Source organism: Helicoverpa armigera, chromosome 25 (genome assembly GCF_030705265.1).
Source record: "Helicoverpa armigera isolate CAAS_96S chromosome 25, ASM3070526v1, whole genome shotgun sequence".
In the NCBI taxonomy this organism is placed as follows: Eukaryota; Metazoa; Arthropoda; class Insecta; order Lepidoptera; family Noctuidae; genus Helicoverpa; species Helicoverpa armigera.
The window spans coordinates 9,354,467-9,381,556 of record NC_087144.1 but is presented as its reverse complement, the minus strand read 5'-3'; the positions used below and the strand labels follow the sequence as shown (position 1 = coordinate 9,381,556).

The following is a 27,090-nucleotide window of genomic DNA, read 5'->3' as shown; positions in this document are numbered from 1 at the left end:
ATCAATGTAATTTGAATACAGGGTCGCATTCTATTGACAACAATTTGATGCAAAATAATAATTTAAATAATCCTGATGTTCATGCATACTCAGTGTCTGATAAAAAATTTGGGTGTGTATGCTGTGGATATTTTCACCACACTATTTATAAGTGTCCGGTGTTTAATTCAAAAAATGTAAATGAACGTGAATCTTTAGCCAAATCAAAGCGCTTATGTTTCAATTGCTTAAAGCCCAATCATGCGGCTGATATGTGTCTGTCTAAAGCTTGCTGTACCAAATGCAAAGCGCGTCATCACACGCTACTTCATCGCGACCAGGGCCCCACGTCAGCGTGTCCTGTGACTTCTTGTGCTACTCCCGCGGTTCCAGCTTCTTCTGCTGACCCAGTAGTTACTCTCAACTCCATGCATACTAGTTGCAACATGCAGCAACATCGCTCATTAGTTTTATTAGGAACATGTGTGGTTAGGGCGTATGGTCCTTGTGGTGTTACACATCTTCGAGCACTTATTGATAGCGGTGTAGTATCAAGACTTACATCACATGCATCAAATTGAACCGTCTGACACAGATTTTAGATATTTGATTCCGCATCACTGCGTCATCAGACCTGACAGCACGTCAACGAGACTGCGTGTAGTTTTTGACGCCAGCGCGAAGACATCTAGCGGCATGTCTCTTAACGATATTGTCTACACAGGTCCAAAACTTCAAAACGATATCGTTGATATTATTACAAAATTTCGTTTACACAAAGTAGTCTTCACAGCCGACGTTTCCAAAATGTATAGAAATATCGAACTTCGTCCAGAGGACCGCAAGTATCAACATATCCTGTGGCGTAGCTCCACTTGTGATGAAGTCCGTGAATATGTGTCGGATAGGCGAAACATCAGGATGGCACTATCGTCCGACATCAGTTAGGGTAATCAAGCAAAGAGATAACTCAAAGAAACTCAAAACTCAAACATACTCAAAACTCAAACGTTTATTCAAATTAGTCAGAACAAAAGACAGCCCCCAAAACGCCCGCCCTTCGCCACTTCCTATGTGTTTTGGCTGTGGAGAAGAAGTGGCGGAACAAACTCCCCAGCAACACATGTCTGTCTGTTAGGTTAGAAGAACCATTACAATCAAACAAAAACCACAAGACACTTGGTTTAGGTACTACAACGCTAGGCAATAACACTAGGTACACTACACGTAACGATAGGCAGTTTCGAGATGTGTGCAACACGACGACTCAACGAAGACTGAGCTCCGCGGACGCCACGCCGACCACCACGACTCTGCCAAGCGCGCCAAAATGTTGTTTCACCGGAAACGCCACCAGAGGGCGCGCTTGCGTGACGTTTAGTGTCCGTACTAATGACAGTCTCCGACATATGAACTTAAAACTGTGACCTACGGCGTGAGCAGTTCACCATTTTTAGCCATCCGTACGCTACACCAGCTAGCAAACGATCACGGTGCATCATGGCCTGAAGCTGCTTCCATTCTGCGTCATGACACGTTCATGGATGACGTCACCGCTGGCGCTCCTTCAGTTGAAGCTGCCTTAAATCTGAAAGTCGGAATTATTAATTTGCTGAATTGTGGTAAATTCGAACTACGTAAATGGAGTAGTAACTCACCTGAGTTCCTTGCACAACTTCCTTCTGAACATTGTCAAGTTCCAAAATCATTTTGTGATGATCAAAACATACAGGGCCTTACTACAAAAGCTTTAAACCCTGTTTTACACTTGTCTAATAAAATTTTGGCTGCAAAATGAACCATATGTCAACGTCATAATTTGACATTTTTTTAGACAAGGCATAAACTGACGTTTAAAAGTTTTTGTGGTAAGAAGGACAAACTTTAAAAATATTAGGTCTGCAATGGGACCCGAATCTAGATCTTTTTACTTATTCTCAATCTGAATTTTATTTATTTTATTTTTTTTATTTATTCTTTTAATTCAGGCAACTAGGGCCCATAGAACATACAATACACAAATAACAATTAACATTAAAATAAAATTATAAACTAATACATACAATAATAAAAAACAATCGTCAAGTCTATTTGTTGACACGAATAGGCGGTGTCGTGTTGCACTGTGTGGTGTCGCGTAGCCTCCCGCGGAATCGCCGGAAAACGACACCTTTCGGCCAAAACTGTTCTTGGAACATGTCGAGATGCTGAGTCGGCACACGTACCACAAACGATTTGAAATTTGTATTGTGTCTCGGCTCCAACTTCTCGACTCTTAAGGTCCAGTTCGTCTTGACTCGTATATACTCCACGATCTCCTCGACCTTCGTGGAGTGATGTAAACGCGAAACATACAGCTGCGTCGTCGGTATTGCGGGGCGCAGCAGCATGTTCGGACCAGTCAACGCAGTTCCGCATTGATTTCGGCTAGATGGCTTCTTCTTCCTTCTCTCCACCTTGACGAAACCATCTGCATCAGCTTTCCCTTTACATAGTACAGATTGTACCGTGACTCGGGTTACTTCGGGCTGATTTTGTATCGCCACAGTAGCTTGGGGTGGCCGTTGGACGGGATCTTGCTTTACGGCATCCGAGTAAACACGTCCAAGCCTAGACGTGCTTACATTCATCGGCGTCCCGAAGGCAGGGGACGCGGGGAGGGCGGGGCACGGTGACGCATCACTAGTAGTGGCGGCGGCAGGCGACGAGTGCAATTTTGCTGACTCGGCGCGCTGCGGCGATGCGTTGACCTGTCCGTGGCGTGTGTTGTCGCTGTTGGCATGCGCGTGTGACCTACATACTGAGTTTCGCAATTCTGCTACCTCGCTACGTAGATCACAGATGGTGGATTGTGATGCCTCCAGCTTCAATTGCAGCTCGACCAGGCTAGACCTCATACTCGTGATGTCCTTTAACAGCCTGGTGACGTCGACGTGATCGAAAGTGACCGGGGGCAGCTTCCGCAAGTCCTTTGCCACGAACGTTGGCACGTCGTCCGGGTCGGTCTCCTTCAACAGCCTTATAGCGTCTTGGAGACTCCTCTCTCCCTTTTCATCTCGCCTGCGGGTCGGCATTCGGTCTGCCATTTGCAGCTACTCGTACAACAGCTTCTTTGCGCTGCGTATCTCCTCCTCGGTGAAGTTCGAGGTGCAAATCTGGGTCACACTGACCTCATCCATGACGTCCAGCTGGTACAGCAGGAACGCCAGGACCTCGTTCGCCACGAGTTCTTCCGAACGCATGGTATCGACTTAGCGGCGGCTGACGCCGCGCTCGGCACGAAATTAAAATAATTTCTGCGAACAGTGCAAACGCGTCCGATGTCAACGAATGAACGCGATACACTGTTACACGAATTCACACCAAAGTTTACAAAGCGTTCCATTCTTTCTAATGTTGCTCGCATTTATGACCCATTGGGTTGGTTAACTCCCATGGTGCTTAAAGCTAAATTGATTCTTCGAGCCTTGTGGAAACTTCAATTAAATTGGGACGATCCTGTGCCAGACAGTATTGCTCATCAATGGACTGAGTTTGTCTCTGAGCTCAGTTACCTCAAACAAGTACAAATTCCTCGTCATATTCTGCCCTCAGACGTAGTAGAATGCCAGCTCGTTGGTTTTTGTGATGGTTCATCCAAAGGTAACGGTTGTTGTATTTATTTAAGATCTGTCTATAGAGGTAAAATTTCAGTTAAATTATTAATCGCGAAGTCGAGAGTAGCTCCCATAAAACCAGTTACGTTTAATCGCCTCGAACTTCTTGGTGCAGTACTTCTTGCTCGGGTCTTGCAACATATGGCTGACTTGTTAAATCCACACCTGAAGCTCTCGCGTGTGATTGCTTTCACTGACAGTAGTACAGTTTTATCTTGGCTTAATACTGAACCTTATAAATTAAAAACCTTTGTTTTGCATCGTGTAGTTAAAATTACCGATCTCGTACACATTCGAAATTGGTATCACATATCGACCTCCGATAATCCAGCTGATCATAGCAGTCGTGGGTTGTCATATTCACAGCTGATCGCTTCTGATACCTGGTGGTCAGGTCCATCTTGGCTTTCTCTAGAGACGTCAGAATGGCCAGTTTCACAGGACGTATACGTGCCACCTGGAGGTGTGCCTGAGGTGAAGAGCTTGCCTGTGATAACTCATGCCGCGGACTTAGTGCCTATATGAGGATCCGATTAAAAAATTATTAAGTCATTATTCTTCATTTTCACGTGTCCAAAGAGCATTAGCTTGGTTGTTGCGATTTAGTAAAGTCTTAAGAAAACTTACTTTCAATTGTAAAACTTTGACTGTGGACGAATTAGAAAATTCATTATCCCTGCTTGTTCAACACGAGCAGAAGGAATACTTGCTAATGAGATAGAGTCAGTAAAATGTGAAAGGACTTGTTCACGTCCTATTCAAAAACTTAATCCCTTTCTCGATCACCGAGGACTCTTGCGTGTGGGGGGGCGTTTAGTAAATTCAAAACTTCCACTCTCTGCAATTGACCCTTTGTTGTTACCAAAAATTTCACGACTGTCTGCACTTATAGTTGACTGTTTTCATAAACTTCATCTTCATTGTGGACCTAGAATGTTGCAGTCTATCTATTATAAGTCGTAAATTTTGGATTTTGGGCATTCGCAATTAATACGATCGCGGCTTTCCAAGTGTGTAACGTGCTTCAGAGTAAATTCCACATCAGTTTCACCTATAATGGGAAATCTACCGGCACCCCGAGTACAACCTTCACGATGTTTTTCAAAGATAGGGATAGATTTCGCAGGACCCTTCATCGTGAAAGAGAGTAAAAGGCGTAAGGCGCCTGTTTACAAGGTGTACGTCTGTGTGATGGTATGTCTCGCAGTAAAAGCGATCCATCTTGAGCTAGTTACAGACTTGTCGACAAGTGCGTTTATCGCAGCTTTGGACAGATTCGTATCACGCCGTGGTCTTTGTCAACTTATTATCTCTGATTGTGGTACAAATTTTGTCGGGGCCAAGCGCTACTTAAGCGAGGTCCACCAGTTTCTTTCCACTCAGGAGTCAGAACTTAATACTGAGTGTACAAAGCGTAATATCGTGTGGCAACATAATCCACCAACTGCTAGCCACTTTGGCGGTATTTTTGAAAGTGGTGTTAAGTCGATGAAGTACCACCTTAAACGAGTTGTTGGCTTAAAAGTGCTAACGTTCGAAGAGATGTTGACTATGCTGAATAAAGTAAAAGCCGTCCTCAACTCTCGGCCGTTATGCGCTTTGTCTAGCGATCCCACTGAGGTAGATGTCTTGACACCGGGTCATTTCATCACTGGTGGTCCTTTAGTATCATTACCGGAGATCCCGCTTACGGATACGTATTTACCGTCTTAAGAGCGATGGCAATTGTTGCAGAAAATGACACAGAGTTTTTGGAAAATTTGGCAAAGAGATCTTCATACACTGCAGCAGAGATGCAAATGGTTCAAAGACCAAGTCAATGTGCAAGTGGGTGATATAGTTACAATTGTGGAACAAAATCTTCCCCCGTTGGAGTGGCGTTTCGGTCGTGTTGTCGAGCTTCATCTAGGCTCTGATGGTGTAGTGCGTGTCGTCACGCTACGTACGGCCAAAGGACTACTTCGACGGCCTGTAGTCAAGATTTGCCCTTTGCCTACTTCTAACTAAACTTTAACCTTTCCATTGTATTTTTTTTTTAACCATAATTATTGTTAATGTAGCTTAAAATCAACTTACTTTTAACTTAAAATTATAAACTTAGAATCGTAATCACGTAACTTACTAGGTAATTCAGCACGATTTGAACTCAAGCACACATAACACACATCTTTTAGTCTTTTCGACTCTTATTTTGTGAAATCCCTGGACTGATTTCAAGTGGGGGGGAATGTTTGAGCTTGCATGCATTCCTTGTTCCTTCCATTTCCCAAAAACTGCCACTCACCAAGCGAGACGTGGCGCCACCGTCAATGCAAAAAACTTTCGCGCGAGTGCCAAAAAACACGACGCCGGCCGCCATAACGCGCCGCAAAATAAATTCAAAAACTATGTATAAACTTCAATAAACTTCTTGAACTAATCAAAAACCCCTGCAGGGAGTTACTGGGCGCCCATCATACTATAAATAATATGTGTACAAGTGATCTGTGTACTGTGTGAGTGGATCAAGTTGCAGCAACCGGCGGAACTTTGTAAGTACCTACTGATTCCTATTTCCCATCGGTCCTGTGTGCAGCTTTCCATAAACCTCTCACAGAAAATCTCGTCCAGACTTACAACCTGGATAGATCTGTAAAAACCTATTGGTCTAGGGCTTACGGTCAACGAAGCGCCGTTCAAGTCACACCACCTTGTAAGTGTCTGCAACCTGTTGCCAAGTATCAATGATGTTCCGTTAGTAATTAAAAAGTTATAGGATAATTTACCATGAATAGATCACTGTTTACAAAGCAGTCGAATATCACGAATTCTAAAGGAATTGCATGGTAAAATGTATGCCAATAATTAGTTTAATCATTCAACTATTCACTTGCAAAATTTCATGTCATTAAATTCAGTAATTAAAGAAAGACAATTATAATACTGACGAAGCATCGAAAACCTACATAATCCGACCAAGTTCGGATAGCTATAAAAAAGCGGTTGTGCCATTATCTTAGAAACGTTCTTAACTTGGAAGGTTAGTATTTATTAATATATATTTAGGTAACATCCCAAAATTTACATTATAATACCGGTATTGAATTGGTACAGGTGATAACACAATTGTTGTTTCGATATGATTTATAGGTTTTCTACACCTACTTTTTTAATGTATTTGACTATGACAGAAAGAAGGTACTAATACGTAGGTACTTTACTTAAGTATGCGCTTGAGACTTGAGATATAATCTAGAAATATTATTAATTTAAGACAAATAATATTCATACGGCTAATTTCTATTGAAGATTTCACGGATCAGGATTCTAACTATAGACCCCTTAGGGAAATGAAATAATTACCACATGTAAGTGTGTACTACCTACTGTTAAGGTAAATATTTATCATATTGTAGCTTATTAGACTATTTAACCAATGGACTAGGCATGCACAAGCGTTCCACTTTGCAACTTTAGTGGATCAAACAATGTGTACGCGACTGTACCATAATAATAAATACTAACCTTCCAAGTTAAGAACAAGTTTCTAAGATAATGGCACGGCCGCTTTTTTATAGCTATCCGAACTTGGTCGGATTATGTAGGTTTTCGATGCTTCGTCAGTATTATAATTGTCTTTCTTTAATTACTGAATTTAATGACATGAAATTTTGCAAGTGAATAGTTGAATGATTAAACTAATTATTGGCATACATTTTACCATGCAATTCCTTTAGAATTCGTGATATTCGACTGCTTTGTAAACAGTGATCTATTCATGGTAAATTATCCTATAACTTTTTAATTACTAACGGAACATCATTGATACTTGGCAACAGGTTGCAGACACTTACAAGGTTTGTTTAAACGTGAAAATCTAGACTCCAAACTGCATACTTTAAGAACTAAGACCTAATAAGTGTATTTTACGTTTATATTTTTATCTTTTAAACCCTATGACTTTTTCTAAATCTGTTTTTTAAACAAATATAAACAAATTCAAAACAACGTATGTAAAAATCTACAGCTCTCTATGTAAGCGCTTTATATGAAAACTAGCTAATGACCAAACGTTCGCGTAGCGGAAACTTGAATTTCTCCGAAGTTTATGAATGCACTGATTTTATTCATACATAAATAATTATACACAAATACACACTAATTTTTGGACACATCTCTTTTCTTTAAAGTCTACGGATTAAAAAAAGTTCCGCCAGGACAACGTTCGCCAACGTTCGCCCAGCGGAATCTGTTTTTGGTGAATTTCTCCACAATGGCTGCATACACAAATTTTTATTTACCATACACAATTATAGGACGTCTTACACTAATAGGGTAGTGTCCAGGGTCGAAATAATGAAATAATATTTAGTCCGCTTTTTAGATAATCAAAAAATATTGGATACGTATTTTTTTCTTTTTTTAATTAAACATAAAATGACAAAGATAATACACTTCAAAAATTAGGAGTGGGGGCCTTTTACGTCACAGTGTCCTGAAAATTGTAGCAACTTGTGACGTCACACTCAACTTTAACACGCTATATCTTAACAAGTTCTGATCCAATTTAAAAAAGAAAAAATACGTATCGCTTAATTTTGGACAATCTACAAGACGGACTAATTATTATTTTTTAGGAAACTAGCCTATTATCTGCATAATTAAAATCTTTAAATTCAACAACATTCCGCTGCGCGAACGCACACTAAAAGTTGAGCGTGCAAACGAGCAGTTTAGTTGTCGGCGAGAGCGACTGTCGTGAGAGACATTTTGTAGACGAGCGGAGACACGGCGCGGTGCCTGCACTAATTAGGCGCTCTAGGCGCTCAGCTAATTGTTAACAGTTAATTTTAATGTTAAAGTAAAATAAATCAGTAATTTTATATTTATCACAAAGAAGAACAATGTTCATTTTGATGATTCAGGAGATTTTATGTAAACTATTCGTTTTGTTTCGTTCGGCGTATGGTGAAGGTGATCGCTCATTTCGAATCGAAAGCGCTGTAGATAGTTTAATTATACTTCACAGCTATTGTTGTGGTCAGTTGACATTTCCGACCAAGCGTTTAATTTACCTGTTTGTACATGCAGTGCACCACATGATGGCGTTGACAGCCAGTGGGTAGTAACAATGAGCTTCAGATTAATTGGAGCGCGTGTCGCTGACACGCTGTTAAAAGTTGTGCGGCACGCGCCTCACGCCGACACTGACACGTCGACACTGACACGCCGACAGTGACCGACAGTGACACGCCGACAGCTACCCGCTGACCACTTGGGAGGATGACGTCGGCATTGCAAAATGCGTTGAATTTTTGTTCAGTTTCGCTCTTTATGTTTGGTGGCTAAGAATTGTGCAATGCAATGCACATTTTGTGTCGTAGGCAGTGTGCATATTATACTTTTACCCAGGAATCAGAGGGGAAATATTGTAAAAAAAGACAGACTTAGGTAGTTTTTATTACAAATTGACTGCAATTAATAATAATTAACAATAATTCAGGAACCGAGAATAATTCAAAATGTAAAAAAATAACTACTTAAATAGTTCAACACAACCGTTAATTCTTCAGCATAAAATCAGCGCAATAATTCATGGGAGCTCCCAGCTCAGTTATATCCGATAATAGCGTACTATGAGAATGGCTGGAATAATAGTTATTTGTTATACAAGAGTGCAAAGTTGCTTTTTAACCGCTGTCTCAATTTTGATGACCGAGCAAGCGAAGGATTCTAAAATAAACACGAAACACGAGCGTAGCGAGTGTTTCAATAATTAGAATCCTGAGCGATAGCGAGGGAATCAAAAGAGCACAAGGTGAAAAATCTTTGCACTCGAGTGCAACACGTAACTTTTCATCCCACCTCATCGAGGAAATTACTAAATGCAAAAAAACTAAATGGCGCGCACATACGAGTATCAAATTAAAAAGAAGTTCCTATTAAAGTTCATTTATTTGAAAACTCAGTTTAAAAATGAAACGAGGTTGAAAATCTATGTAAAAACAAAAATAAAAATTACTTAATTAATTGAATAATTAATTTAAGCAGTATTCTATTTGTTTAATATGTATTTGTTTGAAAAGTCTTATCAAAATTGTCACAAATGGAGTATTGCACACGATATTCTAAATTCAAATCACTTTGACGCTCTAGAGGATAAAAACGGCTTTTGCGCTCAGATATCAAAATAAAACTACTCTTTCCGAGATGGTGGGATGAAAAATACTTTTCGGTAAAAAAGGCTAACAAATAGGAATCCGATTCAGAAACAATATTGTTCATTTGTCAATAACGCATATCGGTCGGAGCGCGCTACGCGGGCGAGGGACAATCGTCACGGACGCACGTCGTAGCCGCATCACTCGTAGCGCTCGTTTTGTCTACGCCGTAGCGCCGTAGCGCTGTAGCCGACTATTGTTTATTTTTTTGTAGTTCGAGCGCGCTTACCGTTTTTATTTCTTTTTCCCGTTATTATCGAATATTTTAATGAAAGGAGATTTGTATTATTGTAAAAGAATATAAAGTTATCTTTATATTGTAAACTTATTTATTTACACTTCAGGAACAATGTTTATTGTGTTAGTTGTACTTACATAATTACAATATTTTCTTTTTATGTCCTAAATCACATGACGATGTATGAAGCCTTATAAATAGTAATATATCCAAGAGAGTTTTGATAACAAGGCCAGTCGTAAGTGATCTCATAAATTGTCAACAAATACCTATCTCTCAGCGTCGTAGATACGTATTTCACGACAACCCTTTCCCTTTGTGAAGTCTAAACGATAACAAATCAAGTACCGTCGGCAGCACAACACATCTGGCTCGGATTTATTCCCACTTGACCGAGAAATATGTACCGACAGCACCGTCAGCCGAACGGATGCTGCGAGCGTCACCCGGGATAACCATCTCTGACAAGGCTACAGATAGCACAGACTCCATCCAGATAACAAGATCCAAACTACGGTTTAATGTATGACTTTAAATAATTTATGTTACGATATTAATAAGTAAATCAGCAGGTAGATGTTTCAGAGCTTACAGAGCTGCGCGTTTCTAATGTACAGCATTACCACTGTAGCGTGACTACTCAGGTAATTTATTAGCAATGCACTATAAATAACGAGCGCAGACGTTACAATGCATTACTCCATTATGCGTATTAATGGCAATAACATAAATTACGTAAGTAGTAAGTATTACAGGGTGAAGGTGCATCGACCCCGCGTCGGTGTCACCGCGAGTGATCCACTCGAGAGGCGCTCACTCCGCACTCATCATTCACTCACGGATGGAATGGAATATGCATTCACGTGAAATGTAACGTATCGCTCACAAAACGTCACTAATGACCCTCTCACGGCATTATAATGGATTGGATGTATTACTTACTTTCAAACAGCCTTTGCATTAAATAATGCTGTTGTTTTCAACTAATGAATTACCTAGAAATATGTTAATTAAGTAGATGATCGAGCTTGTGTTCATAATATTATATAACTCATTGCTCATAAATTATTATGGTCTCGCTGGACTATGTACATATGTAGCAAGGTGGGTCATTTAATCCACTTGCATGCAGTAAGGTGCTACTTGCACTGAGTAAGTAGTACTACACTAGCACATAATGATTACAGTAGACTCATATTGAAATCAATTTATAGAATTATGTTTGTCACCTGCTGAAGGTACAGCAGCTGTGAATAATTTCCGTTCCATGCAGATGTCATGTTATATAAACCGTGGAGTATATTCACATTTCCATCAATTTCCCGCCTGTCAGGGAGACGCCCCGGGCTGCCCCGAGCCGGCTCTGCACCGTGCCAGTCGGTGGTCGTAACAACGTCACGTCAAATCATCATTTGTATAAATCCTTTGTTTCTACTGAAAATGGTGTTGAAGGCCTTTGCGTTTCTGAATAATTCCACGATTAAAGATGTTATACCTTCATTAATGCTGAATGAAAAGAAGAATTTATAGAAGAGGGCGATATGCTGCGCTGGCTCCAAATAAGATTGTGACAAGGGCTGAGGAATGATGATGATTAAAACAGTTTGTTACAGTTTTACGCAGGGTCACCAACAAAACGATTCACCTACTTGCGTGAGAATCTTGATCCTATCAGGGCTACGGCCTTTAGATCTGTAACCCGAACCAGCAGTAGTAATAACAAACCGCGGGAAATAATCACTGAACTGATCTAACTGATGAGTCAAAAGAAAGCCTTTCGCAGTAACGCACACTGAAAGCGAACAGCGGGAAAAAAGTGAACGAGATACGAGCCATACTCAACGTGACCACACTACAGCACTTCATGTCTCCACAACCCGTGAACCTTATTCCTGAGCAATATGGCACAAAATCGATCGCAGTACGAGTCGAAGCTAGCGTCGAAATAAGCGGGTAGTTGAAGACGCATGCGCGAGACGGCGTAAACAGTGCCGTGTCATCAGTCGCACGGCAGCCGTCGGCGCGCACGGTCGATGCGCGCGCTTTTCACTAGTGAGAGCCGCGTCGCGAGTGTTATGGTGAATTGTTTCAATCAAATAAATTAAAACGTTCGTGTACAAATAAGGAAAGAACTTGGGAGTGATTTGTACGGTAAGTGTCGCTTGAATGTTGTATAATATCGCTGAAACGTCGGCGCTGCGTCGGTAGGCAGTGAGGTTGTGACCCGGTTTTCGAAATAAAAATAAATTTCCATATTTTTCTCGCGTCACCACGTGTGAAGGGAGTCGTCGAACCCTCTCCCAGCGTTGCGGTGCACCCGGCATCACCCGCCATGGTGGTGGCAGGTGATTTACGTAACAAAAGAACTGACACATCGATGGTGTCTGCGTACCAGCGACCCCATGCCTATACGTAGGGTACACACGTATATTCGCGACTCGGACAAAGGGTTTAATAACTGAAAAGCAATTTTCTTAATGTTACATTAAGATAATGACATGGTGTATTGGGAATAGTTATTAGTTGTATTAGCGATGGATGATGTTATGATCGTGTACGTTGTTATTGATACATAATGGAGCGCTTTGTGTCGGGGCCAGCTCACTAGTAAGAAGTAAATTAGTCTAGATAAAAGATGTAGGACACGGCAATACTCTGAGATAAGTTCATGGCAGATCTTCGTTTTTTTTTTTAAATATAATTTATATTAAATAGTTTAATATAAATATAAAATATTCTTATAACACTATTAAATGAAGATCAATTTCTCTTAATCGAAACAGGAATTTGTACTATACGACTGAAGGTACTCTTTCCCGAAATAAAGGAGACAGATCCACAGCGATGTGACTCATCATAGCTTTAATATGAACCTGTCACTTAATTCTATTCACAGTACATACACAATTATAGTATCTCTGAAACTATATATACGCATATATAATTCTTCATGACCCGTCAGAATCACTGTCACTCCTCATAGATCCCCTCGAAATAAATATAGAGAGTTGTTACCTAATTGCTACTAGCTCCATTAGTTGCTACTAATTGCTACCCTCGTGGTTTTGAAGATAATCAGCATCTAAAGGTGACAGCCATTCTGATTATCAGGATGATGTCACTTTTTCCAGTGTGAAGAAACTGCTCAAAAGTATTGTTTTTTTTATTAAGAGTTGCTACCTAATTGCTACCTTCTGATGCTCACTCGACAAGAAGGACACCGTCTACAATTTTTTCATCGTCAAAATTATAAAAATCATTAAAATTACAAAATTCAACCTATTGTCACTATTGCTGGCTTCATTTGCTATAGTGGTAAAGCAATATCGTTGTAAATAAAACCTTATGAAAGCATCTTGAAGAAATGCAGAGATTTGTATGTAAAGCACGTTGTGATGTCAACATTGTTTGAACCGACTGCGTTACCTGAACCACGGTACCTATTCCCATTCAGTTTTATGAAGCACATTGTCAGCTGAACTCCGTGCAAACAGATGCTGCTAACGTTCTGAATATAACTTGTATGTAGATAAAGTGCAATGATATGAAAACTAATTCTTGAGTTCATCCCGAGGCGATACCATCTGGTGACTGCGACAGACTCGAGTCAACTATATCTGTGACTGCACCGCAGTCTTCGTTTAGTTTTCCTAAATCTCACCCTTCTATTGACACAGAATAAACGTAAGAAGAGGTCTTTAATGAAGCTTAAATTTTCTACAGTTCAATTTCTTGCTGTTGCATATTTTATTACCACTGCGACTGAGAAAATTCTCATCAATGTTTAAAATACCACTTTCTAAGTAAGCGTTTCGCGATATCAAATAAACAGCACATTTTGCATTCTTATCATAAAAATGTTACAATGTTCTCCTTTCTTACTTCGTTTCTCATTCATCTAATCTGCCTAGCCTTTTCTTACCCACGTCTAATCGAACACAGCTGACTGCTGATTGCCACATGGAGCATCTGACTTCCAACATTCTCACAACAGTTAGAAAATAATCTTGAAGAAGAGTACGTGTGTAGGTAATAAGTCATCAAGCGAGCTCAGTTAGCAAGTAATATTAATTTAGTTGGCAGCGTTAATTGCTTGCTACATGTATGTTACACACAAAGCATCGCAGCTGTATTGTAGCAGTCAACACGAGTTTGTAACAGCGTGTCACTTGCAGCTAGACTTCACTGTGCGGTAACCACGAGTCGTGCACTGCTCGGAATTACAATTTAATTTACTTGAAGACGGATCATACATTGTATTCCTCAATAACAACATAATATGTTATATGGGGTATACTTGTGTAACAAAACTCGACTCAACACAAAAAGTATAAAAAGCTTAAAAACTTATGTTATTTTAACTGCAACGCGATTCGCAAATGAACACAAGGGCGGCGCGATATTATGATAAATCGATTTATTTACACTCGCTATCGCTTTCGCAAGTCGAGTTAAGCCTCGCTCAAGCCTCATTAGGCACACACAAGTTACGAACATCGCACTGACGACGTTATTACATTTCACAATAAGTTCGGCAAGTCGTTATAGCTGAACCTCGCGATACCACCGCGAATAACTTGCGCGTATCTTAAGTATAACTTACTTATAACTTGGATGATTTAATTAAATAAATGCGGTCGCTTGTCGTGGCTTACGAGCGCTGGCTCAGTGGGCTCGTGGCTCGAGGCTCAGCGGCTTAGGGTTACAACTATTTAGCAGCGATAGTGCAAGATGAATGTCGCTGCCCGACGACTTACGCGCAGGGTTGAACGGACCTAAAAATTTCATTTTATTTCTTATAATGTATACCAAATGTATGACTTGTGGTGCTGGAGAAAGTTGAATGCACCAGAGATGGCAGATCACCGATGCAAAAATCAAGTGGAGACTGCAGTCTGTGGTCCACTTGACGAGTGCTCACTAAGAGCTTCAACACGAGAGCAATGGCGACTAACAATGGCGAATTGACAGAGTGGTCGTCACTCGATCAAGAAGATTCAAAATATATCGTCATTGAATATAAACATATTGAACGTGAACTCCGATCACCTAAGCTCTTGCAAACAGAATGTATCCGATACACAAACGTGTTACAGTAATTACTTCGCAGAAGCTCTCTCTGTGCGACGATCTCACAAGTGATTGATGCGACGTTAGCGCTTCCTAATTGAAGTAACTGAATACATTACTGATCAATTAAATATTTGAAACGAATTTCGTTTCGTTTCGTTACGTGGGTAAATAAATAGGTACCATAGTCAGATTCTGTTATATTTACCTACGTGCTTACGTGACGTATTGCCTCAAAATTACAATTTGTTTCGGTTGTTTAAGTTATAAAAATAATCAATTTTGTCCCCGATTTATATTTCACTTCTAATGTAATGGTGTACAGTTTAAATATGGGTTCATTGTCAGTAGCATCCCTGCGTTTGTAATCCGTCCGCCGGGCGAGCTTCGGCGGCGGGCGAGCGGGCGACTTAAAACTATCATTAGTGCTAATTAGCCGCGTATCTGCCGCCAATTAACAGCAATACTTACTGTAATGCCCGCGGCTTAAACCTTGCATTTATTTGCACAAATCTGCATTATCTGAATTATCTTCAGTTTATATAAATTAGGTATACATAACATAACAGCTGAAAATCATCTTAAGTTTTACATAAATGATATATATAACAGCTAAATAAAATAAATCTGTAATGATTTTCATAAGAAGTTTTTACAAAATTCAGCATAACTGAACAGCATTAGGTACTTACCTAACACGTGTGTGCGCTGGCTAAGCAGTGCTTAGTTCTGCAACCGTTCCTACTAAAAACTGCAGTTATTGTGATGGCACGTATCATGAGAGCCAAACTTACGTATTACAGGTTTTTGAACTTAAACAGCGATTTGCACATATATTTTTAAACAATCGGGATTTAAACGCGATACTTATATGTATAAACACTTCAAGATAGTCACCAGTCATATTTTTCTACGATTCTTATTACAAGGAAAACTCGAAACATATTTTACGAGAAGGTACTACAATTCAGATAAACATTATGTTGGGTACAATACAATTTGTCAGATTTGTACTTCAATAACCTTTATTTGATATTCATGCTACCCTTACAGAATATATTTTATTCGCTCTCGTAAATCACTTCTCAGAATTCAAACCTAATTCTTTACATATGGTTGACTTCTCTAGTGCTGTCTGTCTTCACGCTATCGTAAAGCAATATAATGAGTACCCTTATGAAAGGAGCTCCGTTTTAACGTACGAAAACCATTTAAAAAGTCGAAATACATAGCTCTAATAAAATAACTGTGCTTTCGCGTCGGGGTAAATAAAGCTTTAGTTTTCAGCTACATATACCCCGACATGAAACTACAGTGCATCGTATTTTGTTGTTGTTTAATCCGATTTTGGGACACATTTCATGAAAATTTTAAAATATAAAATAAATTTTATTCGGCCACACTGCAGGGAGTATCTATCTAACACTTCATTGATCTCACGACTCCCCTGGGCATCTTAATCTTGCTGCAAATTACCGACTGAAGTTATAAAGACCGCCGTCCATACGAATTACCGTCTTTGCATTTTCAACCAAAGACAAGCAGAGTTGAAGCAACGACAATGTAATCAGAACTAATCTAAAGTTGCTTTGAACAGTTCAGAGTAACAAAGTTGATACAAACAGACAGAGTTGTCTGTATGTTTGTGATCAGGTGAGAGGCGTGTGCAGTGGTGCAGTGTTGCAGTTTGTCGATACAGGAGAGCGAGGCGTGGGTGCAGCCGGGTCAGTGACCCCGCGACTCCGGCGTCATCCGCGTCCCTGCACCGCAGGATGTAAACAACTTGCTGTTGTTTATGTCGTACATAACACAATGGTTGTAGTTGGTTTTTGTATGGCAATTGAGCGCAGTTTAGTGATCTTTCTTGGTGAATTAATTGGGTATTGGGAAATTTCTTTTAGTAGAATCAAGTTTATGTATTAACTTGATCAAGGATGATACTTTTAAATAAGTTTAAAATCGTCGATTTTTATTTTCATTCGTAAAACGATTGCTGGAAATGTTTTCTTTGATTTGCTCCAACCTTCACATTACGCATAGAAACCGCTCTAGTTCAATATCGACCGTGAGCGTGACAGCATGTGACCAGTGCAGCTGGCAGCAGCTGCAAGGTCAGTCGTCATTCTCAGGCGCGGAGGCCGCTCATTCAGCCAGGGCCATTCAAACCTGTGGCCTGCAAGGTATTCACGCTCACACTACGCTGCTGTATTGTACTCACGGCTTTTAGATTGCGGAGCCACTGGCACGACGTTTAATTATAATCTTAAATAGTGTGGGATATGTAGAGGTGCTAAACTAAAGCGTTCTCATGCATAAATAGGTGTGAGATGTTATCAGACAAGTCAACATATCTTTGAATTTTTAAACTTTCTGAATCTTGCAGATATCGGTAGAGAAACAAAGCGTAGAGATTAGATTATACTTTAAAAGAGCTTTTGAAAGACCCTCAGTTATGACAAATTGGTAATACACTTCTGCTTACATATTGAAATCGTGACTATAGTCTGAGACATAGGTATATCTACCATTCAGTCGCCACAATCAATCAAGTCCTCTATCATAAAAAGAAACTTATTCTTTTTATGACCAGTGGCACGTGGTCGCTCCACGAGGCGCGAGGTGCTAACAACATCTGCCGTCCATTGTGTGAGGAGACTCCGTCCACAATGGCCCATTCACTACACTTTGATTAAGCCTTCCACCAGGCCTCAATCTATTGAAGGTGCCAATATTATATACCTACATGTAGGTATGTATATGTATAGTAGTGCTAGTAGATATACATCAAAAGTAATTGGAGTCCAAACACAAGTAATTGCTGAACTTTTTAATTAACAAGATAACAGGGTGTTGGAATTTTTCGCGTTATTTGATGACGATTAACGAACTTTGTGTAGTGGAATATTATGTTACTGTAGGTCTGTATATCTACGTGTCAACACTGGTAGATTTTAATAAATATTTCAGTGACAGTTTCTAGTAAAGCAATTAACATTTTGAGGGCAACAAATGCTATATTATTTGCAAGCCATTATTATCGCGTTCACAGTGAGTGACACGCTGTCATCAATCAACTACAAAACGAGGTACTTAACTATATCGATATAAATTCAATTAATTGATTGAAGTTTGATATTAAAGCCCATATTTATCATTTATAATAGGTACCTCTCTATTTCCCATGAAAATAAACGATCAAGTCTTATATGCTAATAAAAGAAAATGACATTGTACATATGTAGATTGCCTTGTGTAGCTAAATGTGATACTACTAACTAGGATCTTACTAACTTAAACAATTAAATAAAGTAAAACTGAAGTGTGTAAGCTTTCTGTGGGCGGCGTGTGATCGCGGCGCGTGGCCGTGTCGTGGCGGTGGCGTGGGCGCACACAGCTCTCCATTTGTTTTACTTGTTACTTCGCCGCTGTGTGCTTTTCATTATCACAATCCTTGTTATAGCTGCCTACTGAAACTTAACACACAAAACCTTAATACAGTCGTTGACAGGTATTACAAAATCGCAAGCGTTTCATTGAAGCTGAACTTTGATTACTAAAGCGAATGAAAAATACAGGTGCTATTTATACAATTTCTATAGTAATTGTGTTACCAGAAAAGCTTTAACGCGTTATAAAATGTTATTACACGTACAAAAGAACACGTTATTAAAGTTTGGTTCTTGGAACGAGCCACGGGGAGTGTGGTCGCCACTTCACCGCGCACTGTATTCAAATAGCGTTTTAACAAGAATGGTTTAACGCGTGCACTGCCGGGCGAGCGAGGGTGTGAGGGGTGCAGGGGAGGGGGTGGTAGACAAAGAGCTCGTCATTCTCGGGGAAATAAAATGGAATTAGTAGAAGTCGGGCGGCGGGCGTGTGAGTACCTACGTGATGAGGTGTCAATGAAATTCTTGTATGTAATTACTTTACTAGTACATACACGGTTTGTTACACGAGAAATTACGTTTTTGTTAAACGAAATTAAATTGATGAAGTTTGGGCGTAGTAACTATTATATAATGTGGTTTGGGCTTCATTTTGAAATATTGTACATTTATCCGAATTTCAATTAAAAACCTTGCAAAAAATGTTGTCATAACTTGATTATTTTGTCACTAAATCAAATTGATTCCTGGATTGAATAAAACTACTGTTGCGTACACTCTAAATTCAAATACGTAGCCGAAAAATTCATCGTACATGAAAATTAAATAAAGCTTCACATTTCCTAGAACACACTATGAATGGGCATCAAAATATAAATTCCAGCTTCCCAGAAAGTAGAAAAACAAATTTATTTTTCGTTCGCCGCGCAAACGTACGGTGAAATGGTTCGTGGGGCTTTGAACTTTGAGCCTTCATTAAAAATATTAAATTGTTTTCGTATATATTTGGTCGTTCATCTCCGGTTATGTAACGACCTCAAATTGCCGAAACCAGTTGAAAAACAGGTTTAAAACTGGGTCAAGTTTTGTGCATCATCGTCAGGCCGAGTTTAACGATATCGAGTTCATGTTGACACATATATTAATTAATAGGGAGTACTTATCGAGAGCTCTTAATTGATATTTTATTTTCCAAGCTTTATTTTTAAAACATTTATATACTTAATATATATCTGTAATATCAATATAAACTGAAACGCCGTGACAGCACAATTAGGCGAAGTAACTTGATTGATGTTTGTTAGAAAGTTTTCTTTGATCTGTCAAATGTTTCGCAGAATTATTAGACGGTGACTTTAACAGCCATTTAATTTCAACACTGTTACACAGATATATACCTCGTTATATAATGCTCTAATATCTAAAAGGAGCTTTATCTGTTTGTAAGTAAGAAGCACAGATACTCGTAACATGGTACATCGGCAATAATATCGAGAGCTTGCAGTAACAAGTGAGCCGTTTCCGATGTAACGAGACCCCGCATATGTTTGAGTGCTTCTGAGAACCGCTCAGAACGAACTGATGCTCAAATACTATATACACACATACATAGGTATATAGGTAGGTAGGATTGCGAGCAAAAACCTCACGTCCATTATTGAGTTCTAGGAATATCAAATGTTTTTGGGAAGCTTGCATTTTATACACGAGAAGGGTTTTCATTTTAATAAAAACATCATCAGTCTACCTAAATTTATAATGCGTTAAGATACCGTTACTCCAATCATATAGTCACAATAATCATTCGCCATCTGGACATGATATACCTGTCTAATATAGAAGTTATATGTTAAAACCTAAATAATTCCTAATTATGTCTTAAATGACATCAATGGATCGCCGATAGCTTTCTATTCATAGCCTGTAAGCTACGCGAACGTGGCAGGTTATTTATTTATTGAAAATATTATCATTGCCCGGACGAGCTGTAGATGACGTTTCACCAATTACATTACCTTTCTGAAAATTACGCCTACAAAGAGGAAAATTGTTTTGGAAAAAAACCTTATTTAAAGCTCAGTTTTTATTCAAATTATTAAAATCTGATTTATGATTCAAATATAATCCAAAGTTGTTCAGCGAACAGTTGAACTCTCTCGTTTGAACTGAAAAAATGGTCAGATAGTCACAAAGTTAGCTGCAGTTTAAAACTTGAGCAGTTCTGCAGTTAAGTTAAAAAGTTAATTACTAACGGAACCACTGAACTTCAGAGAAACGATGTTACCTCAATGTTTAATCGTCGTTTTTAGCTTTTTGACCCCACATTATTTTAAAACTTTAAAAAAGTGCATATTACAGAAAGTAGATATGTATACTTCACTTAACGTCTTATTAAATAGAAAACCAGCTTTAAACAGTATCCTATTCCATTCCATTTAAACCCTAACTTTCCTGAACTTATTTCCTTTTCAAACGAATTTATTTAATCTACTCATCCTCGAGACTCTAAACTGTGAGGCAGGAATCAATACTGTTAGTTTATCTTACATCTCTGTGGACAGATCGCTGCTGCCAGGGATACACAAACAATTTGCCCATCTCTCGGGTCTCACAACTTGCTCAACACAACTAAGTTGGTGCTCGTATCAATAGATTGCTCCTGAATAGTGTATTAGTGAGCCTGTACCCTGTAGTGTGTCGCGTTTAGTTAGAGAGTTTACCGCAGCCTAAAAGTGTTGGATATGAAAGCATACGCGAATTTGTGTACGACCTTAGTGTACGGGAGAATTCACAAAATGTTAAGGGGAATGGAATAGTATTTTTTTAAGTTCTTCGCGCTATAACTTAGCTACAGATTTTTTAATAATCTCGTTTTAAATCTGGTTTCTTTACCTCAACAAAAACTTCGGAAGCCAAAAAGATAACAAAACACGATCAAAGTTCAAACAGCCAAGATATAAACATAAACATACAAAATTAATTTTCATTCGTAAATTAATAAAAACAAACTAATCTTCCTTACGTAGCAGTCGAATGGTGATGACCTTGAACAGTTATAGTGTATTGATTACCTACCGTGATCAAGGTCAAGGTCACTACGGGTTCAAGTACATAGTTGGCCGCCATGTTGGTTCGGTCACTTTGAGGTAAACGCTGGTATTCTTTGGTCAGCAAAAATGTAGAAATACCTTATCGGATAAAACACATGACATTTATTTTGGACGTATAAAAGAAACACAGGTATTTAAGCAAAGGTAAAATGTCTAGGTTTTATTTAAGCACTTCTATTAATCTGATAGTTTAGCATAAACGTATTTTTTTGTATTCTAATTCAATCATACAAAGGTTGAAAAGATTTGTACCGAACTCACACATACCTATTATGATTCATGATCCTCCGAACCTTTTTCCCAACTATGTTGGGGTCGGCTTCCAGTCTAACCGGATGTAGCTGTACTCACACATATCTAGACACACGGCAGTGTGTCCGCCAAGTTCGAGCAAAAAAAGCGACACACCGGCCGTGGGTTATATTACACGAACCATTTCAGGCCAAATTCGACCCCCCTGTAACTCAAAATCTATTTTATTTACGCATATCAAATTTCTAGTATCTGTTGAGACCCCCTCACTTATCTAAAATACAAAATTTCATTAATATACCTATTATAGGTCTTGATATATTGACGTCAGAAAATCGCTATTTTTACTATACACTCACTGATTGACTGACTGACTCACTCACTCATCAAAAACCTAGACCACTTCCAATGGTCGTATTGACTTGAAATTTGGCATGGAGGTAGGTCTTTATGTCAAGGTAAAGGGAAAAATCTGAAAATGGCCAAGTGTGAGTCGGTTTCAAAATAATGAAGGTGTAAAATACCCGGTGTAAATTTATACCCCTAAGGAACTAAAACGAACTAAATTTATCTATATTTATATAATATATCTTCGAATGGTACAAAGGTTTGTATTTCGTCAAAGTAAAGTAAAAATCTGAAAACGGCCAAGTGTGAATCACTTTCGAAAATAACGAATGTGTAACTTTGATCCACGAACATAATATATGATAACATGACATGTCAGTCAGTTGGTAAATCTAGTCCATTTAGTTAATCTAGTTCATTTCTTTGTAAGAAACATAGTGCATATTAAAAAATCTAAAAAATAGTATAAATGAGACATTTCTTTAACTAACTTCATCATAAGAAAAAAATAAAATAAACAACCTTACAAAAATAAATGAAATCCCACCCAAAACAAAAATGTGAAAGACTGCCAAGTTCGATAATATGGGAATGCTTCGCCTATAAAAGAAGTGAGATCTGAATAAGTACCAAGTTCCATACACATACCTCAGCTAAAAATAGTTACTTTTTAATGATGATTACTTGGCAAGTTTTAATAGAAAATTAAATACTTGATTCATTGCGTTTAGTAGGTTTATAACAAGGTGTATGAAAACTTGCCAAGTAACATCATTAAAAAGTAACTATTTTTAACTGAGGTATGTGTATGGAACTTGGTACTTATTCAGATCTCACTTCTTTTATAGGCGAAGCATTCCCATATTATCGAACTTGGCAGTCTTTCACATTTTTGTTTTGGGTGGGTTATGATTACAAGGATCAAAACATTTGATAGTTTAAACCCTTATCCGGTCACTATTGTTAGTTTTCGGGAAAAGTTAGATAAGTACAAAGAGATTTCCATTGTAAAAAATGATGGGACATTAAAAATCATGAGCAAGCGCAGTTTTTATATCGATCACGATCGGTAGCATCTTCTCGGAACACATTAATACAGCAAAAAAATAGTAATGTGATTTAAATTATTTCAACGGTAAAAAACTAGATGCTATGTTTATATCTGCTCTTCTTATATCTTATATCTACTATGTATAGAATACTTGCCGCGGTTTCACCCGCGTCCCGTGGAAACTACTGCCGTACTGGGATAAAATATAGCCTATGTTACTTGCAGATAATGTATCTTTCTAATGATGAAAGAATTTTTTAAATCGATCCAGTAGTTTTTGAGTTTATCCATTCCAAACAAAAAAAAGTTACGGATGACGATACGGTAAAGGGTGAAGATACACTCAATACACATTATTTGTAGGTAAATAGTTGTAGATAAGTAGGAACATGTTGAGCAGGAAGCGAATTACTTACCATTAGTGCGCGGAAATACGCGAGGAAATTGTGTTAGCGAGTGTACCTGAGCCTGAGTGTCGCGTACAGTCGGCAATATCCGGCGCAGCGCTGTCACCGACTGTACCAACCAGACGATACATCATTATTGATACTCTTTTCGTAACTTTGATCTTGGATTCTACAGTCGCTTTGTGACAGAAATCACTGATATTTCTGACTACTTGCTTAGCTTGTATTGTATGTACAGTGATTTTGAAAATCTGCATGTGGTCATCGACTTTTGATCCTGATTGTACCAGGCTCAAATAAAACGATGTTATAATAAAATGTTATCTGTCTACCAACTTTAAACTCTGGCTGTCTTAAATATCTTGTCGTTGAAAGTACAAACATGGATTACATACAAGCCAACTGTAAAGTCCTCTCAAGTAAGTAAAATAATATTCTTCTGTACTGTAACATTGCACTTTGTTTGTATTGAAAAGGCTTCGAAACTTGAACTAAATCAAAAATTCTTTGATTGTAGAGAAGATATATTATACCGGGATGATAAAGATAGCCTTTATCCCGGTAAGGGACTTAGTTTCCACGGGACGCGGATGAAACAGAAGGAAACACCTGGTATATAGATATTTTCGGTACAAATACAGTATGTTACGGGAGAGCGGGTTCAGGAAGCGATCGGCTTCCTACAAGTGAACACAAAGACTCTCACTTCCTCGCGCTCAAGGCGACGCGCCTTTGTTCGAGCTCAGCGCTTTTACCCAATTATTGTAGCCTTATTACATCTGACAATTACGAGGTATGACGTTGATGATGATTTTAAATTGGCATCATGTGGAAAAGATCAAAAAGTTTATAAAAGATTGCCAGCAGATGCGGAATTTAAAATACGTTATCGTCATGCTATAATTACAACCACGTTTTAAGTTTTCTTTGATTTTAATACATGTGCGTACTTTTTTAAGCTGAAGTTGCCATAAAGCAATTATTACCTATTGGGGGAGACTATCCTTTTTTCGACTTACATTATAAATAACATTATCATCATAACTTACATCATAAACTTAAAACTAGTAACCTTTAACCCCCCACAAAAGGAAATCTGCTCGAGCCGAGCGTGAGGCAGATTGTATCCGACACGTTCCTCATATGTGCGGGAATACGACAGCCATCGCTATTGATACGGCAAGGCTGGCTGCACACCCGCGACTTTCGGAGTTGAACTGACTCGTCGGTCTAGTAGTCGCAATGTTCATGGTTTTGGTTTTGATTCTTACCCCTCGTAAAAACATTGCCTAATGATGGTCACGATCCCCAATCTATGGGGACGACTTTGAAGAGAAAAACATTGCATCTTTCAAAATGTAAACGACAGGCCAGGATTTGCGTGCCAGGATTGAGTCATTCTTACATTCTACATATATCAGAGAGGTGGATTAAAGAAATCATTGACACCACATAATTTGTCCAGGTAAATTATTAGGAATGTATATTATATTTTATATTTTTATTTATGGGTATATACGCATATCTCACCTGATGGTAAGAGACGATGTGTTTGAAGATGAAGTACGCTTCTCTAGAGGTAATCTCTCTCTCAAAATCACATTTGACTGCTGTCTTCTATTATGAGCGGCTAATAGTCGCCGGTTTACTTATAAGTCAATGTCTCCGAGAAAGCCCGTAGCGCGAGGCGGGAGGTAAGCTCAGGTTATATTTATTGGACGCGACAGTGTAACCACGCCACGCTAGCTTTTGTCGAACTTATGTGTTCCACTCGCGAGGTTGTGTCTATGCAGCCTCGTATTGTCTTAGACGTTAGGTAAACTTATGAGATTTCTGATTCGATGACGATATACATATTCGTATAGGAACAAACTAAGTAAACGATAGTAGCGATATAATGCTTTACGGAAGTCTTTCTTATACCTAATGGTCTGTAATGCGATATAGTGAAACTGAATAGTGAATAGAGTCTGATCAAATTATTTTATAGACGATAGCGAAACAAACAACAGGAATTAAATCATCACTCATTACTGAAACTCACACTAGGATCAGAGGTCAATAGCCACCACGCTACCACTAGTGTAGGCACGTGTCTGCACTCGTGTCACCACATGTGACTGGTCCCTCAAGGACAATGTATGATATAAGTTATTACTCCGCGAACAGTTAACGTTATGATCATCCGCGACTTGAATACTGATGACCACGTTATGGTAATTTGTGCTAAGACCTATTATTGCGTGGCCGTTGGGTAGTAGGTTCTATTCCTCGAAGATTCAATTCCTCCTAGATGTAATTAAATTCTGATAACGAAAAATCTCAGAATCTTATAAAGAGTCTGATGATTAGTTTTCATTGTACTGTAATCATAATAATTACTTTTCATTGTGTCACTATACAATGAACACTTATTATTTTGATTAACTGAAGTAATTTAAATGCTTTTAACATTCGAAGTATGAAATAAATCGTCCTAATGTGAAATAAACCTAGTAATAAAAAACAAAAGTAAAATCCCATCCCCAACACAAAAAACCCGACCAAGCAGTTCTAGCGAGAAAATATAGTTTACACGACCATCAGTTGGCAACAAGCAGGTTTACTTACCCCATTATTGCCTAGGAGCTAATTACTAAGACTCGTCACAGACCACAAACTGGCACATGACCGCACTTTCCACGTACTCTTCACAATATAGGCCAACAGTTAATGAATTGAATGACAAATGACAATAGTTTACTGTGACAGTAACTACGGGTATTTTTCTATGAAGGAACTTCCTTGAGGAAAGTATAACATCAATTCTAAAATACTTTTAAACCTGTGCAGTGATATTTCTATGTATTTTTCATGATGATACGTGTATCAAAAACAATTCATCGTTATTTAACTGACATCTATTTTGCATTTTAATGGCAATTTATAATAATTTTGTAAAATTATTATCATATCACCATCATCGCCACGAATAGTATCTCATATTTTCGTGGTCGATGCAGCATGTTTTCTCCTTGCATACTCTTTAATCTGCCGCTATTTCACAAGTAACATTCTGTCGAACAAGATCGACTATACCTACTTAACGTGCAAAAGCAAAAAAAATACAAAACGCAGAATAAATCATGTCTCCGATTTCCCTCCACACATAATGTGTTGTATGCAAACATTTAGTTTGAGCTAATTGCTCGTATGGCGAGCAAACAATAAGTAATAGTCAAACATAGGCAGGCCTCGTTCGTGCTCATCACTACGCACGGGGAATACCTATCTATCATTAGTATTTTAAACTTCTATATAAAATGAGCAAAAAATATCATTGGAAAAAATGACAGAATTCCCACAACATGAATATTTATGATTTCCATTATTTCATAATCTGAGATTGTCACA

At 38.6% G+C, this 27,090-nt stretch overlaps 2 protein-coding genes across 3 annotated transcripts in view; one reads left to right on the top strand and one right to left on the bottom strand.

Annotated features, from left to right (window-relative positions):
* Nucleotides 1–27,090, bottom strand: part of Dnalig1 (DNA ligase 1) — a 362,733-nt gene that overhangs the window by 37,706 nt on the left and 297,937 nt on the right. The window lies entirely within an intron of this gene.
* LOC110376650 (uncharacterized) overlaps nucleotides 12,081–27,090 on the top strand; it is a 223,185-nt gene continuing 208,175 nt past the window's right edge. For both annotated transcript variants that reach the window (XM_064041620.1, XM_064041618.1), the window contains exon 1: nucleotides 12,081–12,224. The gene's annotated coding sequence lies outside the window, so the exon portion shown is untranslated. The remainder of the gene's footprint in view (nucleotides 12,225–27,090) is intronic.